Here is a 19,270-nt window from a genome sequence, read left to right on the forward strand (position 1 = left end):
CTTAAACCAATTAGAATAGTCCATTCATGACGTCCTATCAGCTACATGTTGAGCATCTCAAATCTGAAAATTCAACTTTTCAAAAGCTTCAAAATCTAAAACTTGTTTTTCTTTCTTTAAACTTTTTTGTATTTTTCCATAAGTTATTGGGATACAGGTGGGTTTTGGTCACATGAATAAGTTCTTTAGTGGTGATTTGTGAGATTTTGATTCACCCATCACCTGAGAAGTATATACTGCATCCTATTTGTAATCTTTTATCCCTCACCCCTCTCCCATCCATCCCCCGAAGTCCCCAAAGTCCATTGTGACAGAGTAGGAGCACCATCAACTCAGACAGTCACTTTAAGTTCCAGCTCCCTTTCTAGCCTCATTGATTTCAAAGAAATCACTTCTCTTCTACAAGAAGCCAGAAAGAGCAGACAGTAAAACACAGATAAGACAGCTTGGGCACAGAGGGAGGTAGGAGGAAAGTCTTTTGGGTAACTGCCAAACTTCAATAGGCCCCAGTAAAACAGTGGGCCTTAATAATCACATTCCTTTCCCTTCGGGTGCGCTAAGATAGGAAAGCTAAAAGCAGACTCATGGGGTATGCCTGCAGCTGCAGAAAGATGTATAGGGACAGTCACACAACTCTCCCTTGCAGATTAGCACAACAAAGAAACACAGAAGCAGTCCAAGCCTCTGGTAAACTCTCCCACCCTGAATCCTTAAAAGCTCTTTGTTAGAGAGTGTGGCTCTGACCTAACTCAGCCAGAAGCCCCTCTCAGGTTAGTTTTCTAAAATAAACTGTCGTTGTTGACTGTTGAGCCACACTTTGTATTTCTTTCCTCTTTCTTTAATTCTTACACATTGCATCATTCTTTACCTTTGCGTCCTCAAAGCTTAGCTCCCACATATCAGTGAGAATATACGATGTTTGGTTTTCCATTCCTGAGTTACTTCACTTAGAATAATAGTCTCCAATCTCATCCGGGTTGCTGCAAATGCCATTAATTCATTCCATTTGATGGCTGAGTAGGATTCTATTGTATAAATATATCACAGTTTCTTTATCCACTCAGAGATTGATAGGCATATGAGTTGGTTCCACAATTTTGCAGTTGTGAATTGTGCTGTTTAAACATGCATGTGCAAGTATCTTTTTTGTATGATGATTTTTTTCATCTGGGTAGACACCCAGTTGTGGGATTGCTGGATCAAATGGTGGTTCTACTTTTAGTTCTTTAAGGAATCTCCACATTGTTTCCCATAGTGGTTACACTAGTTTACATTTCCACCAGCAGTGTAGAAGTGTTCCCTGTTCGCTGCATGGAACTTCCTCCAAGACAGAGCATATGATAGGTCATAAAACGAGCATCAATAAGTTTAAGAAAATTGAAATTATATCAAGCATTCTCTCAGACCACAGCAGAATAAAACTGGAAATCAACTCCAAAAGGAAGCTTCAAAACCAAGCAAATACATAGAAATTAAATAACATGCTCCTGAGTGAGCATTGAGTCAAAAACAAAATCAACATAGAAATTAAAAAATTCTTCAGACATTGAATAACAGTAATGACACAACCTATCAAAACCTCTGGGATACAACAAAAGTGGTGCTAAGAGGAAAGTTCATATCCCTAAATGCCTACATCAAAAAGACTCAAAGAGCACAAACTAACATTCTAAGGTCACACCTCAAGGAACTACAGAAACAAGAACAAACCAAACCCTAACCTAACAGAAGAAGGGAAGTAACCAAGATCAGAGCTGAAATAAATGAAATTGAAACAACAACAACAAAAAAGATAAATGAAACAAAATACTGGTTCTCTGAAATTTTTTGAGCACCAACACAATGCTCAGAGAAAATGTTCACTAGAATATTTGGATTTCAGATTTTCAGACGTGGCATGCTCTACCCCTAAGTATGTAAAGCAAATATTCCAAAATCTGAAAAGATAAGAAATCCACAACATTTCGGGTTCCAACCATTTTAGATAAGGGATATTTAACCTGTATAACCAGGACAGAATCGTCACTCCCTCCTCTCATCATTGCTCCATTCACTTGAGTTTTCACTTCACCAGGAAAATTAGAGGCAGAGGCTTCAGCAACCTGGGTGCTGGCTTCTAATACAGATTAGACCCAGGTGGGATGGGAGAAAAGAACACTGTTTCTAATCCACAAAGGACCAGCATCTAGGAAATGTTAAATTACTGCACATGTCGTAGAATAAAAGACCTACATCTAGAACAAGGAGAGTTCTGTTTATGGAGAGAAATAGTAGTAACTGAGGTACCGCTCTCCCAAAGGCCCCTGATGTCTATGAATCTTCTCTGATCCTCCACCATTTTTATTTGAGTGTCAGAAATGCACAAAATTGGAAAGAAAGTGGTGTATCTAAGTCTTAGATTACCACTTAAAATGAGGAGGATCTATGCCAAGAGAAAGCCACAAGACACACAGAGAGAAACACTGCATGATCTCACCTATACATGGAATCTAAAATAGTCAAATTAATAGGAGCAGAGAGTAGGGTATTTGTAGGTTTCCAGGGGCTGGTGGGAGGGGAAATTTTGCTAGATCTTAAAATTTGTTACATATTTCAGAATATAATCCATGGCAAAACAGAGGGAACACTGGATCTTCAGGAGAAAGTCCTACAAATTTCAATTGCCATAAAAAGTAAGAATTTTATTCTGTATCAAAATGAATACAGTGTGAAAAATTAAGCTAATGCTCCCTATGAATTAAGGCATGTAGTTATGTGGCTGAAGTAGGTCCATATCACAGCATGGACATTTTCTCGTGGAAATTAATGTTAGAGTAGTAACATAGGTAAATAGCACCCTCTGATGGGAACTGTTGACTTGACAAGATTTGTACTAAATAAAATAAAAAAGATGTTCTAAGGAATAATCCAAATGAAGACTCTTAAGTAGGGTAGAGCATTGAATTTTGACTCAAAACTCAATTAAGATTCTTGGAATATATGTCTAATTTTAACAACTGAAGAAAATATTACACAATGCAATCTGGTGGAAGAAAAGTTTGATAACTATTTTGTACTCTCCTTTCACTTCCCCTTCTGTCACCATGAAAAGTATTTGAGCTCATGAGTTTTAGAAGCCAAGGCAGTTCTTTCAGTGTTTCAAGAAAAGAAAGCACTGAAAAACTCTTTCTCTTTCCTCCCCATCTTCACTCTTCCTGTTCTGGATGATAATAAATGACGAATATAGTCATCTGAAAGCATTTTACCACCACCTCTACCTTTATTTTTGTCTGTTAACCAACGGGAATAATAGCCCTTAAAGAAGAGATGCCAAATTAGCTGAGCATGGTGGCAAGTGCCTGTAATCTCAGCTACTCAGGAGTCTGAGGCAGGAGAATTGCATGAACCCAGGAGGCAGAGGTTGCAGTGAGCCAAGATCACGCCATTGCACTCCAGCCTGGATGACAGGGCAAGACTCCATCTCAAAAAACAACAACAACAACAAAAAAAGATGCCAGTGTAGTAAGAAGCTCATGTAAATAACAATTGAGAGAAATTAAAGAATTAGAGAATAGACACAAATTCACTGTACTTACTAGATTATATATGCATGCACGCAAGCACACATACACATAATTTATGGTCACTTTATTTTCGATAGGGATGCCTAGACAATTAAATGGAGAGAGAGCAATCTTTTCAACAAATGGTGCTGGAATAACTGGATGTTCATATTCAAAATAATAAATTGGACACCTACGCTATAAAAATGAACTGAAAGTATAATCATGCATCTAAATTTAAGAAGTAATATTATAAAACAGGTTGTGCACATATACCCTAGAACATAAAGTATAATCAAAAATAAATAAATAAAAAATAAAAAAATAAAACTCTCAGAAGAAATCAGAAAAGACATCATCAAGAAAGTTAAGAGACAACCCACAGAAGAGAAATGTTTTCAAATCATATACCTGATAGGATCGAGTATCCTGAATACACTGAGTATTGTAACAGCATAAACATATTAAAAGACAACCCAATTTTAAAATAAGGACAGGATTTGATAAAACATTTGTTCAAAAAGATATTTAAAAAAACAAACAAACACAGAAAAAGATGCTCAATATCATTGGTAATGAGAGAAACGTGAATCGAAACCACAATGAACTATTACCACACACAAACACTAGGATAATTATAATTATTTAAAAAAAAGATAAGCATTGGTGAGATGAGGTTGTAAAAGAAGTTGTCACTGGTGGGAATATCAAATAACGCAGCCAGTTTGAAAACCAGTCTAGCAGTATCACAAACCTTAAAAATAGAATTACCATATAACCCAGTGCTTTCTCTCCTAAGTATGTGCCTAAGAGAAATGAAAACCTATGTCCACATGAAAACTTGTACATGAATGTTCATTAGCACCATTACTCATAATAGCCGAGAACTAGAAAAATCTAAATATCCATTAACTGATGAATGGGTAAACAAAATGTGGCATATTCATACAATGAAATATTATATGACAAAATAAAGGAATGAAGCACATTTATAAGTTACAACATGGATGAGCCAAGTGAGGAAAGCCATTCGTGAAAAACACATGTTATGTTACTCCATGGATATAAAACGTCCATAGCTGCAAATCCACAGACAAAACATCCCTAGAAAGTAAATGGGTAGTTGTCTAGGGTCAGGAGTGGAAGATAGGAGGACAGTGGCTGTGAGTAAAGCCAAAACCATTGCATTGCACACTTTAAATGTGTGAATTACATGGTATGTTAGTTTTATCTAAATAAAGCTGTTTCCAGAAAAAAAGAGTAAACTTTACATACATGGAAACATGAAATAAAACAGAAATCAGATATTTTTAAGTGAATGAAAATGTAAATACAGCGTATGAAAATACATGAAACATAGTTAAATACAATGCTTACATGGCAATTTATGGCACCCAACTGCCTATATTGGAAAGGAAGAGAGGTTTCAAGTTAGACATAAACTTCTATCTCATAAAATGTCAAGAAAAAAACATTTTAAATTCAAAATAAGCAGAAAATAAAAGAGTAAAGGTAATGGTTGAAAAAGTGGGAAACAGAAGAAGAATATATAAATAAGCTCATTTGAAAGCCGTGTTTTTTACATGAATAAAAGTGATATTCCTCTAACTAGACAGTTTGGGCTGAAAAGGAAAAGATAAAAATTAGCAATATCAGATACATCAGAGAATGTGGCTACAGAGCCTACACACATTAAAGGAAAATAAGGGAATATCATGAACCAATTTACAGTTATTTAATTTGCAAACCAATGAAATAGACCAATTATTGAAAGATATAAATTGCCATCATTGGGCAAATGAACTTATATAATATGAAAAAATATATATGCCCTCATTCTGATACCCTTAAGCTAAGCACAATGATATATGATATACTACAAATGTATATAATGGGATTGTATATTGACTTTTACCCTCCTGTAGACACTGGAGGAAATCCCTCATCTCGTACTTACTACATGAGAATACTCTCTACCCTGGTTTGCACTGGATTCTTCTGTATGTCTTATACTACTTCTGCCGTTCCTCTTCTGTATAAACCATTCTGTATTAACAAGCTGTTCCCATAACTCAAGACTTTATTCTCAATCTCTGTTTACGGATTAGTTAATTGTTCCCTTTAAGTAGAGCTTGGGCTTTGTAAACCTATTGTATTATGAAATATAGCATAAATATATATAGAGAGAGATGATATAGATGTAAAAGTGTACAAAGTATATACTTCAACCAATTTTTATAAAATGAGCAGCTTTTAACCACCATACAGATCTATAAATAAAAAATCGCCAGCACCCCAGGGCCCTCCATGTGCCCCTTCTTGATTGTAGCTCCATCCATTTTTAACATTCCCCATCCTGATTGTATGGCAGTCACTCTCTGGCTTTGCTTTATAACTTTATAATTAACTAGAGCATCTTTGTCATCTGTATCCTGCTGAGAGAAGGACAAAGAGAAGGTGGAAATGGCACACATTGGCCTTGAAACAGTGTGCATCACGTCTGGAACTCAGTCACATGCAAGAGCACACTGCAAGAAAAGACTGGGAAATGTATGCTTTGGAGGAAGAGTGAACAGCAGTAATCTCGGCCACACTGGTATATAATCATATAACTATCATTATATCAGTGTCTGCCAATTATCATTAATGTGAGATTAAATAAGACATTAAATGTAAAAACTTACTGCTCACCCTGGAACTTAGTAAGCACCAATAAGAATCATGATTTATCTAGGTCATTCTTATTTTTTATTTATTGTATAGGCCAGAAGAAAATAAGAACACACTCACATATTCTAAATTGAATCACAGAACTATGAAATATGAAATATGAAGAATACTCATAAGACTTTTTTGCTTATTTGAGTATTTTGCTTTTATTTGTATTTCAAGACACTTTTATTTACTAAAATAATATTCACAATTAACTGATTTTAAAGTAGAAAATGTTGTATAATTAAAAGAAAATAAAACCCTGATCAATTTAGAATCCAACACCCAAGTCCTGATCCCAGCTCTACCACCTGTATGTTGTGATTTGTAACAAGCCACGAACATCTCTGAGCACCAGACCCACGGTCCATGGCACTGGATCTAGGATTCCCTCCCTCATTTGCCTCCCACTTCTCCCTGAGGAGCGCAGAGACTGACAGATGGGACAGTGTAGAGGAAACCGTGTACAACTCTCCTCCAAAGAGAAACTACAACACCTGGACATCTATACTGATGTTTGCAGTGGGTTAATTCAACTCTATGGCGGAAAGACTTTAGACCAGCCTCGCCCTCACTAAGGAAGATTAAGTCTCTGCCCTCAAATGTAACACTTCGTGACAATCAGTGACAACTTAACATTTAAAAGTATTTATTGGCAGGGCGCGGGGCTCACGCCTGTAATCCCAGCACTTTGACTGGCAGATCATGAGGTCAGGAGTTTGAGACCAGCCTGGACAACATGGTGAAACCCCGTCTCTACTAAAAGTACAAAAATTAGCTAGGCGTGGTGGCACACGCCTGTAATCCCAGCTACTTGGGAGGCTCAAGAATCACTTGAACCTGGGAGGAAGAGGTTGCAGTGAGCCGAGATCACCACTGCACTCCAGCCTGGGTGACAGAGCAAGACTCCGTCTCAGAAAAAAAAAAGAAGAAAGTATTTCTTTCACACAACAAAGCCCTGCAGATAAACTACATACTTGATCTGGTGCAAAGCTTAATTAACATTGAGTGACATGTCCCAACGCTAGAGAGAAAAACCGACTGTGGCAGATTTATGGGATTTCTCAGTTTTAGATTAGAACGTATTTTTAAGTTCATCTTTTCTGAAAATAGAACTGATGTCATCTGCATTTTGAGGATCTTCACATGAAAGATCAGTGACCCAGTTTAGTCCACCTCTTTGGCCACTTTAAACAGTGATAAAAATACATAAAGTATGGACACACCTCTGAAATGTCCACAGAATACCAAATAGCACAGATATTATTTACTTATTTAAGTACACTTTTTTAACTAAGGAGAATAATTTTATCAAAAGGGACAGTAAATAAAAGAAATGATGAAAGGAAACCTCCAACCAACTTCAACTATTTTATAATAGTAGAATTTGTTAAGGGTTAAATCAGGCATGTTGATACTAGGGTCAGCAATCAGGAATGAGTCATTGGCCATCTCAAACCATAAGTCAAAAATTTAGCAATGCTGAACGTCAAAAACCAACAACAAGCCGACGAACAAGTTAAGCTAAATTTTTTAGTGCCAAAATATTGACTGGAGATTAGAAAAATGGAAAAATAGTAAATACGATTATAGTTATGTTAGAAAATAGTTGTCGATTTCCATATCAGACTGATGATTTTGAGTAGTCATATTTTGTCTGATTGCCCAAAGGAAAACAATCTACCCTCCTATTCCAGAAAAGACTGATATGATTTGTTAAATTTGGTAAATCAGCTTTTTTTCAAATTATCGTATCTCTCTCAGCTACAGTTTGAGGTTTTCATAGCTTAAAATCCATATGGAAGGAATACATGAAAACCAAGAAAAGCAAGTGTGATTTGGCTGTTCCTAGGACTCCCAGACCTCTGGGATTAATATCAAGCAATTTCAGCTTTTACCACACTGAGATAAATCTTATGATCTCCACAATTCGCTAGAGCCTCCAAGGAGAGGAGAATTCTAAGTAAGGGATTTCACTTTCCATCATTTTACTTTCTAAATTCTGTCTTCCTAAGTAGAATTTCAAACACCACTCACTATTTTTTTTTAATCAAGAAGTTACTATTCCTTCTCTACCTGATTCTCCACAAATGTGGCAGCAGCTTTTCCACTTTCATTCCCCAAATAATAATACCATGTGCATATTATAATTGTTATTGAAGCTTAATTGAGAGTACAAGATACAGTGCTCCACAGAATAGAATATAAATTCAGATTACTCACAAATATTAGAAATAGTAAAAAAATTACACAACAACAGAAAATGAAAGTGGTTTCTACAGTCTTACTGACCATTCTCTACACAGGGACTTCATTTATCAGCCGTGTGTCTCTTGGGGTCCTTTTCCCTCCCATGCCTAGATCTCTGAAATAAATGATCCTGATAACATTTCAAAGTCATTTTTTTATTTGCTGAAAAACTCACCTCTCTGTTTGACTTTATACTAGCTTAAAAGATGTCCTCTTTCCCAACAATAAGAACCATCAAACTGTTTTCCTAAACAAACATCAAAGAAGCAATACCCATTCTGTTAGAAATTTATGTAAAATTCTGGAACAAAGCACAATTTCCAAATTAGAAATGTTTTCTTATATTCCATGTTAACTGAAAAAAAATAGTAAAACAGAAACAAAATATACGAAGAAGAGCAGTGGACTTGAAATCAGAAGGCAAAATGTTTAGTCCAGACTTTTTCGTTAAGAAGTTATGTGACTTTAAGTAAATCATTACCATGAAGATCTTCACTTTCCCACCCATGTAATAAATAAATGTTCTTCTTTTATGTGCTGGTTTGTGTGTAGAAATAAATAAGAAAACTATTTGACCAAAAAAAAAAAAAAAAAAAAAAAAAAAAAAAAAAAAAAAAAAAAACGCTTAATCTATGCTGTTTAAAGCTGCAAAGTAGGTTATACTTACTAGTCCTTAAGAAACTTTCCATCTCTAGCTTTTAAAGGAGACATATGTTTGCCCAGAAGAGAGTGGAAAGATGGTAGCAGAAACAGACTGTCTGATTTCCACCTCCAGTGGCAAATAGTGAATAACAATTTCCACCCCCTGACAACACAGTGATTCGAAAGTGTTAATTTGCTTGATCGTTTGCAGACCATTTATCTTTTCCTAGAGGAAAGAGTAATGTTAAAATGATAATATAAAATATAGATTTCTTCCCTAATGCTACTCCTATACAAGAAAAAATGTGAGGAGAAAAGAATTATACAAATAACGAGGAAAGGAGAAAAACATGCTCTATGAAAAGGGGAAATAAATTATTGAGAGAAGACTCAAATTTTCTTCACTGTAGTAAGAAATAATTAAGGTAAGAAGAGTACTACTAAAATATCCTAAATAACAACAGAAGCTCCCTGCCCTAAAACTACATGCACAGAAAGATACTGTTTCTAGTCAAAACTTTTTCCTACTAGGGTTTTTTTCTCAGGGAAAGTTGAACATTTTATTCATCAAACTGTAGATTAAGGGGTTCATCAAAGGAGTTATATTGGTGGAAAAGACAGAAGAAATCTTTCCCTCATCCATGGACCCAACAGAAGATGGTTTGAGACACATAAATGCACACGATCCAAGCTACAGAGAAACAGCAATTAGGTAGGAACTGAAGGTGTTCAAAGCCTTGGACCTGCCCTTCTTGGAGCTGATGTGGAGGATGACAGAGAGGCTGCAACCACAAGAGATAAATGTGGCCGGCGCAGTGGCTCACCCCTGTAATCCCAGGACTTTGGGAGGCCGAGGCGGGTGGATCAAGAGGTCAGGAGATCGAGACCATCCTGGCTAACACGGTGAAACCCCGTCTCTACTTAAAAAATACAAAAAATTAGCTGGGCGTGGTGGTGGGTGCCTGTAGTCCCAGCTACTCGGGAGGCTGAGGCAGGAGAATGGCGTGAACCCAGGAGGCAGAGCTTGCAGTGAGCTGAGATCACGCCACTGCACTCCAGCCTGGGTGACAGAGCAAGACTCCATCTCAAAAAATCAAAAAAATTAAAAAATAAAAATAAAAAAAGAGATAAATGTAATGACAATGGAAAATGATGGCTACTGCAATGGAAGCCAGCAGCTCTTTGATGTAGGTGCCAGTGCGGGAGAGCTGGAGCAGAGGGAGGATGTCACACAAATAGGGATCAGTGGTGTTTGCATCACAGAAGGTCAGTCTCAGCATGCATCCAGTGTGGGCCATGGCACTAGAAAAGGCCAGCAAGTAGAAACCAAGCGTAAGGTGATAGTACACTTTAGGGGGCATGGCAATATACTATACAAAAGTGGGTTACAGATGGCTACATGGTGATCATGGTGACAGAGTGATCATAGGTCGTTGAGGTGAGCACATAGCATTCAAAAATATCAAAAAGAAAAAAAAGAAAAGAAAAGCTGGGACATGCACCCCTTGTAGGAGACAATATCCTTCTCTGTTATGAAGTCCATCAGCATTTTGGGTGTAAACGCAGAAGAATAACAGAGGTCTATGAAGGACAAGTTAAAGAGGAAAAATTACTTGGGGTGTGAGGGTATGAAATGAGCACAATGAGAGTTACCAAGCCCAAATTCCCCAACACAGTGACCATACACATTACTAGAAACAGGAAGAACAGAGGGAGTTGGAGATCTGGCTGCTCTGTTAACCCCAGCAAAATGATTTGAGTCATGAAAGAGTCATTTCCAGGAACCATTCTTCTCTAAGGGTATCTGTGGACACAGGATAAAAAAGCTTCCATTCAAGAGTAACACAGTTCTTCCCACAATTTCTCCTCCCATAAGAGCAGAGTATATGCTGGGATTATTTGAGACTAGCCTAATATGGATTCACATAATCTGCCTTTACCGCTGTCATGATACTGAGTGACACTGACTTCTCCTTTATCGAGTTGTAGGTAGCCAAATACAGCAGAGAGTAGCATCACTTTAGCCTAATAGCATGAAGGCCAGTGCTACCAAATGCAAATATGATTGCTGGAAAGACAAAGGGATAAGGGAGAAGGGTGGACCAGGGCAGAATGATTTATCCCTCATTTCTTCATTTCTTCATTCACTTGAGTCCTCTCATCATCAATAAGCTTAAAGGCGGAGGCTGTGGCAACCTGATGCTGACCTCTAATGTAGATTCGACTCATGTGGCGCATAGAAACAAAGAACATTGCTTCTAATCCAAAAGCAAGGGACCAAAGTCTAGGAGAGGTCATGTGACTGCCCCACGTCACAGAATCAAAGTCCTACATCTAGAACAAGGAGAGTTCTGTCTATGGAAAGGGAACTTACTGGTTAGACACTTCGACCACTGGGTTCACTGGTATCTCTGAACATTATCTGCTCCTTTTGAACAGATTTTTCCACTGGTTTCACCTGATTATCAGGACAGCATTGAATGGGAATGTAAATACCGTATCTTCGAGCCCTGAACTTCCATCTCAAAACAAAGAAGACACGAATGTACATGGAATTCAGAAACACCCTCCTTAGGCCAGAAATCCTTAGTGTTTTCTTATCCGTATTTGCCACCGTGGTCCTGGAAGGCCAATTTCAAGCTCCGAGGCTTTAGTTTCTTTAATTCTAAGATACAGACCAGACTTAAATTTCATTGTGTCCTAAAATCCTTCTGAATTATACATTATTGTTTTTAGTATAAATTTGATTCCTCTCTAGCAGCAGACAAAAAAAAGTCTTTATTATGATCCTTTCTGTCACTTGGTAGGACATAATAGATTTAATGTCAATTTAATGATATAATGTACCTTGGTATATACAGTGTTGAAGCTTCCTCAGCCACTTCCCTAGGGAATATGCTTCAAGTTTAAGCAAGATGAGGGCTTTGTATTTATACCCTGGACTATGATTTCTCTTTTGTTCCTTAGAGACTCAATATTTTGCTCAAGTTTTCCTTCTCCCAAGGGACTGTACATCCCCTAAGGCAGAGTGAAAATAAACTCCCATCTCCCCATAACCTTCACATCTGATGGGAATTCTATTTCATTCGTTCTTTCTTTTTTTCCTCATCCTGAATGGAAATTTTTCACAGGATCTGCCTGCAACCTTCCTTATTTCTTTCTCTTTTTTCTTTTTTCAGACAGGAGTGTCACTGTATCCCCAAGACTGGAGTGCAGTGACACCATCACAGCTCACTGCAGCATCGACCTCCCAGGTGCCAGTGATCCTCCCACCTTAGGCTCTCAAGTAGTTAGGACTCCAGGGACGTGCCACTATGCCCGGTTAATTTTGCTTATTTTTTGTGGAGATGGAGGAGGTCTCCCTATGTTGTTCAGGCTGGTCTTGAACTCCCGGCCTCAAGCAATACTCCCACCAGGGCCTCCCAAAGTGCTGGGATTATAGGCCTGAGTCACCACACTCAGTCTTCCTTATTTCTTTATCAGAAATTTTTCTAGGTGGCTGAGTCTGATCAGGCCACTATGACAAAACATCATCAACTTGGTGGCTTAGGAAAAAAAGAAATTTATTTCTCACAATTCTGGAGGCTGAAGGCCAAGATCAAGGCCCCAGTGTTCAGTGTCAGGTGAGGTCCTGCTTCCAGGTAGACAGCTGCCTTCCTACTCTAACCACACATGGCAGAAAGGGCAAAGGCTACCTCTGGACATCTTTTATAAGGATGCTAATTCTATTCAAGAGGACTCTGTCTCCATGGTCATCTACAAAAGACCTCACCTTCTAATACTGTTGCTTTGAGGGTAAGATATTTAATGCATGAATTTAGGGGAGACCTACATTCAAACTACAGCACAAAAATGGCAGTAACTCACTTCAGTTGTCTTGGATGGGATATCTTTTTAAAAAATTAATATCTTAATTGCCTTTTAAAGTTTTTACATCTAAACACCTAGTAGAAATTTCTACATGAGTGTCCTGCTGAGTCCTAAATGTAACATTTCATTAATGAGGTCATCAATATATTCTCACCATAGTAGTTCAGAGTTTGGGCTAGGCAGTTATAGGAAATGTGTGGGAAACCCATTCTCAGGCTTGCTAACTCAGGCTACTTATTTAGCCTTCCTGTACGTTTGGTTCACATTTGTAAAATAAGAATGTTAAAAAAATAGCATTATTCATAGGGTTTTTATGATGATTAAATGAAAAAGAGTAAATAAAGTGGTTAGAACAGTGGTAAATAGGCAATAAATATCAGCTGTCACTATTTCTGTTCTCATAGCTTCTGGTACATCCTTTATTATAAGACTCATCAGACGTGTGTGTCTGTGTGTGTGTGTGTGTGTGTGTGTGTGTGTGTGTGTGTCTCAAAGCATTGCTCTTCTGCCAGCCTAGAGCAGAGTGACAGGATCACTGCTCGCTGCAGCCTCAACCTCCTGGGCTCAAGCAATCCACCTCAGCTTCCCAAGTAGCTGGAGCTAAGGTGCACGCCACCATGCCTAATTAACTTTTGTATTTTTTTGCAGAGACAGGGTTTCACCGTGTTGATTAGGTGGCCTCGAACTCCTGGGCTCAAGGGATCTGCCCTCCTAGGCCTCCCAAAGTGCTGGGATTATAGACGGAGACATCTTTGTTCCCTTTAATTTCCGTGCTACCCCTATACACTATAAGTTCTATAAGGATAAATATCATTTCTACCTTCTTTAATATTTCATACTTTGTTCCAGGTGCTAAGTATGGTTCATAGCACACAGTGTATACTAAGAAGTAAATATTTGTTGAAAGTACATTGTTCTCTGGCCAAAACCGTTCAGAATATTTTCTACACCTTTCACATGCTAAGGAGCAGACTTTACAGCCTTAACAACCTCCAGTCTTTTCCCTCAGCTACTACACAATTGCAGGCACATTTTAGTTTCTAACTGAACTGTGCTACTGAATTACAGTGGCTCCTAACTAACAAAATATCATAGACTAGAGAATAATTCTAATCTCTTCTCATGTACTAACTCTATTCGGCCATCTACATTGCTACTGGAGTAAACTCTGAAGGCACAGATCTCTCTCTCTCTCTGTAGCTGAAGAACTTCCAATGGTTCTCCATCACCCACTGGGCAATCGAATCTATGTAATAAAAATATGTTTTAAAATGATGATTCAACCTTGTTTAAAATTGAAGCAGAAATTGAGTCAGGGTTAGAGTTCATGAGAAGCCATGAAAGACCTATTATGATTGGGCAAAGTATTTTGAACACATTAAGGATTGTGCAAACTAAGTCTTCCTAGCAATTATAAGAAACAAAATGTTAGAAATATTTTCATTTTAGAGACCATGGCAATTTTTTAATTTTTAAGAATTTTTTTTTTTTTTTTTTTTTTTTTTTTTTTTTTTTTTTTTTGAGACGGAGTTCTCGCTCTGATAACCCAGGCTGTTAGTGCAGTGGACCGGATTCTCCAGCCTCACTGCAAGCTCCGCCTCCCGGGTTACGCCAGTTCTGCTGCCTCAGCCTCCCGAGTAGCTGGGACTACAGGCGCCCGCCACCTCACCCAGCTAGTTTTTTGTATTTTTTTTTAGTAGGAGACGGGTTTCACCGGTGTTAGCCAGGATGGGTCTCAATCTCCTGGACCTCGTGATCCCACCGCGTCGTCGGCCATCCCAAGTGCTGGGATTACAGGCTGGAGCCACCGCGGCCCGACCGACCATGGCAATTTTATTAAAGAGGAAAACAAAAGATAAATAACTAAATGGTATAGTGAACAAAGAATACCAGGCAGGTGACCAAAGATTACACTTAAAATTTAAGTTTAAACCTATGTAAACTTTCCTTCTCATCATAATACATTTCTGTTTCTCTCTTTAATGTTTACTGAAAAAGAGGCAGGAATCACCCCAAGATGTTCCTCTGCTAAAACCATACACACACACACACACACACACACACACACACACACACACATGCGCGTGCGCGCACACGCACGCACACACATATATATTGTATATAGTATATATAAGAAATATAATGACATATATACACACACATATATATGCAGTCATGCATCACAAAATGACTGGATATGTTCTGAGAAATGCATCGTTAGGCAATCTTGTCATGTACACATCATAGCGTGTGCTTACACAAACCTATATGAAATAGCCTACTACAAACCCAAGCTATATGGCATTGCCTGTTGCTCCTAGGGTACAAATCTGCACATCAGGTTACTATACTGAATACTGCAGACAACTGTAACACAATGGCAAGTATTTATGTATCCAAACATAGAAAAAGTAAAGTAAAAATAAATGATATAAAAAATGTAAAATGGTATACCTGTATAGAGCACCTACCATGAATAAAATTTGCAGAAATGTAAATTGTCTAAGTGAGTCAGTGAGTGAGGGGTGAGTGAATGTGAAGACCTAGGACATTACTGTACACTACTGTGGACTTTATATAAGCACTGTTCACTTGGTCCACACTAAATGTATAGAAACTTTTTCTTTCTTCAATAATAAATTAACCTTAGTTTACTATAACTTTTTTATTTTATAAGCTGATTAAAATTTTTTAACTTTTTAATTGTCTTAAAGTAACACTTAGCTTATAACACAAAGACACTGTGCAGCTGAACAAAAATATTTTCTCTTTCATATCCTTATTCTATCAGCTTTTTTACTTTACAAATTTTATTATCTTTACACTTTTTAAACATTTTTGTTAAAATCTAAGACAGAAGCACACACACATTACCATAGGCCTACATAAAGTCAGGGTCACCAATATCACTGCCTCCCACCTCAACATCTTGTCCCCACTGGAAGGTCTTTAGAGGCAATAACACACATGGAGCTGTCATCTCCTATGATAACAATGCCTTATTCTAGAATATCTCCTAAAAAAATCCTGCTGGTGGCTATTTACAGTTAACGTCATCTTTTATAATTAGAAGGAGTGCCCTCTACAATAATGAAAGAACAGTATACTAAATATGTAAAACAGTAACATAATTGCTTAAAATGTTATGCATTATACTGGCAGCACAGTAAGCTTATTTACATCAGCATCATTACAAATTTGTGAGTAATGCATTGAGCTAAGACTTTCAATGGATACAATGTCACTAGGTGATAGAAATTTTCCAGTTTCATTATAATATTATGTATATGTGGTCCCCTCTTTGACCAAATTGTACTTATACCATGAATGACTGTATACACAAGTATATCTCATTGTATTGTGCTTCACTTTATTTTGCTTTCCAGCTACTGCGTTTTTACAAATTGAAGGTTTGCGGCAACCCTCCATCCAGCAAGTCTATCAACATCATTTTTTCAACAGCACATGCTCGCTTTATGTCTCTGTATCACATTTTGGTAATTTTTGCAATATTTCAAATTTTTCATTATTACTATGGCGTTATGGTAATCTGTGATCAGTAATCTTTGATGTTACTACTGTGATTGTTTCAGGGCACCACAAACCACACCCATATAAGATGGAAAACTTAACTGATAAGTGTTGTGTGTATTCTGACTGCTCCACTGGCCAGCAGCACCCCATCTTTCTCCCTCTCCTCAGGCCTCCCTGTTGCCTGAGACACAGCAACATTGAAATTAGGCCAATTAATAAGCCTGACCATGACCTCTAAGTTTTTTTTTTTTTTTTTTTGAGATGGAGTCTCGCTCAGTTGCCCAGGCTGGAGTGCAGTGGCGTGATCTCGGCTCACTGCAAGCTTCACCTCCCGGGTTCACGCCATTCTCCTGCCTCAACCTCCCAAGTAGCTGGGACTACAGGTGCCCGCCGCCACGCCCGGCTAATTTTTTGCATTTTTAGTAGAGACGGTGTTTCACCGTGTTAGCCAGGATGGTCTTGATCTCCTGACCTCGTGATCCACCCGCCTCGGTCTCCCAAAGTGCTGGGATTACAGGCATGAGCCACCGTGCCCGGCCGACCTCCAAGTTTTTAAGTGAAGGGAAGAGTCATATCTTTCACTTTAAATCAAAAGCCACAAATAATTAAGCTTAGTAAAGAAGACATGTCAAAAGCAGAGATAGGCTGAAAGGTAGGCCTCTTGTACCTGTTAGCCAAGTTGAATGCAAAAGAAAAGATATTGTAGGAAATTAAAACTGCTACTCCAGTGAACACATGAATGATAAGAAAATTAAACAGACTTATTGCTGATATGGAGAAAATTTCTGTCATCTAGGTAGAAGATAAAACCAACTACAACACTCCCTTAAGCAAAAACTTAATCCAAAGCAAGGCCCTAACTGTCTTCAATTTTATAAAGGCTGAGAGAGGTGAGGAAGCTGCAGGAGAAAAGTTGAAAACTTGCAGAGGTTGCTTCATGAAGTTTAAGGAAAGAAACCTCCTTCATAACCTAAAATGCAAGGTGAAGCAGCAGGTACGGACATAGAAGCTGCAGCAAGTTATCCAGAAGATCTAGCTAAGATCGCTGATGAAGGTAGCTACGTGAAACAACAGATTTCAATGTAGATAAAACAGCTTTCTATTAGAAGAAGAGGCCAGGCTTGGTGGCTCATGCTTGTAATCCCAGTACTTTGGGAGGCCGACGTTGGCAGATCACCTGAGGTCAGGAGTTTGAGACCACCCTGGTCAACATGGTGAATCCCTGTCTCTACTAAGAATACAAAAATTAGCTAAGTGTGGTGGTGCACGCCTGTAGTCCCAGCTACTAGGGTGGCTGAGGCACGAGAATCACTTGAACCTAGGAGACGGAGGTTGCAGTGAGCCAAGATTACATCATTGCACTCCAGCCTGGGTGACAGAGTAAGACTCTGTCAAAAAAAAGAAGAAGAAGAAGGAGAAGGAGATGGAGAAGGAGAAGGGGAAGGGGAAGGGGAAGAGGAAGAGGAAGAGGAGGAAGAAGAAGGAGAAGGAGAAGAAGAAGAAGAAGAAGAAGAAGAAGAAGAAGAAGAAGAAGAAGAAGAAGAAGAAGAAGAAGAAGAAAGAAGAAGAAGAGGAAGAAAATAGATGTTATCTAGGACTTTCACAGCTAGAGAGGAGAAGTTAATGCCTGGTGTTAAAGCTTCAACAGACTGACTGGCTTTAGTATTAGGGGCTAATGCAGCTGGTGACTTTATGTCGAAACCAACACTTGTTTATCATTCTGAAAATCCTAGGGGCCTTAAGAGTTATGCTACATCTACTCTGCCTGTGCTCTACAAATGGAACAACAAAGCCTGAATGACAGAAGATTTGTTTACAGCATGATTTAGTGAATATTTTAAGTCAACTGTTGAGACCTACTGCTCAGAAAAAAATATACATTTGTTTCAAAATATAACTGCTTATTGACAATGAACCTAGTCACCCAATAACTCTGATGGAGATGTACAAAAAGATTAATGTTGTTTGCATGCCTGCTAACAAAACATCCATTCTGAAGCCAATGGGTGGGGGAGGAGTTTAGATTTTCAAGTCTTGTTATGTAAGAAGTACATTTTATGAGGCTATACCTGCCAAAGATAGTAATTTCTCTGATGGAACTAGGCAAAGGAAAACATTCCAGAAATAATTTACAATTCTAGATACCATTAAGAACATTTGTGATTCATGGAAGGAAATTGAAATGTCGATATTAACAGGAGTTTGGGGGAAGTTGATTCCAACCTCCATGGATGATTTCAGTGGAGGAAGTAACTACAGATGTGTTAAAAACAGCAAGAGAACTAAAATTACATAAGTGGAGCCTGAAGAGGTGACTAATTGCTAGGATCTAATAATAAAACTTTAACAGAAGAGGAGTTTCTTCTTACGGATAAGCAAAGAAAGTGCTTTTTAAAAATGAATCTACTTCTGATAAAGATGCTGTGAATATTGTTGAAATGGCAAGAAAGGATTTAGAATATTACATAAACTTAGCTAATAAAGAAGTGGCTGGATTTGAGAGGACCAACTCCAATTTTGACAGGAGTTCTACTAGGTATAAAATGTTATCAAATAGCATTGCATGCTACAGAGAATTATTTCACAAAAGGAAGAGTCCATTCACGAGGCAAACTTTATCGTTGTCTTATTTAAAAACTTGCCACTGCCACTACATGCTGCCTACAAGAAACTCACTTCCCCTGCAAAGTCAAACATAGTGGAAAAAGAAGACATAGAAA

Source organism: Rhinopithecus bieti, unplaced genomic scaffold (genome assembly GCF_001698545.2).
Source record: "Rhinopithecus bieti isolate Rb0 unplaced genomic scaffold, ASM169854v2 scaffold_37463, whole genome shotgun sequence".
Classification (NCBI taxonomy): domain Eukaryota; kingdom Metazoa; phylum Chordata; class Mammalia; order Primates; family Cercopithecidae; genus Rhinopithecus; species Rhinopithecus bieti.